A 581-nucleotide genomic window follows, 5' to 3' on the forward strand; every position below is an offset into this window, starting at 1 on the left:
GGGGGTCTGATACCCCAGAAAAGGGCTGTGAGGGGTCTAATACCCCAGAGAAGGGCCGTGAGGGGTCTGATACCCCAGAGAAGGGCTGTGAGGGGTCTGATACCCCAGAGAAGGGCCGTGAGGCGGTCTGATACCCCAGAGAAGGGCTGTGAGGGGGTCTGATACCCCAGAGAAGGGCCGTGAGGGGTCTGATACCCCAGAGAAGGGCCGTGAGGGGTCTGATACCCCAGAAAAGGGCTGTGAGGGGTCTAATACCCCAGAGCAGGGCTGTGAGGGGGTCTGATACCCCAGAAAAGGGCTGTGAGGGGGTCTGATACCCCAGAAAAGGGCTGTGAGGGGTCTGATACCCCAGAGAAGGGCCGTGAGGGGTCCAATACCCCAGAGAAGGGCTGTGAGGGGTCTGATACCCCAGAGAAGGGCTGTGAGGAGTCTGATACCCCAGGGAAGGGCCGTAAGGGGTCTGATACCCCAGAGAAGGGCTGTGAGGGGGTCTGATACCCCAGAAAAGGGCTGTGAGGGGGTCTGATACCCCAGGGAAGGGCTGTGAGGGGTCTGATACCCCAGAGAAGGGCTGTGAGGGG

Source organism: Pyxicephalus adspersus, chromosome Z, assembly GCF_032062135.1.
Source record: "Pyxicephalus adspersus chromosome Z, UCB_Pads_2.0, whole genome shotgun sequence".
NCBI lineage: Eukaryota > Metazoa > Chordata > Amphibia > Anura > Pyxicephalidae > Pyxicephalus > Pyxicephalus adspersus.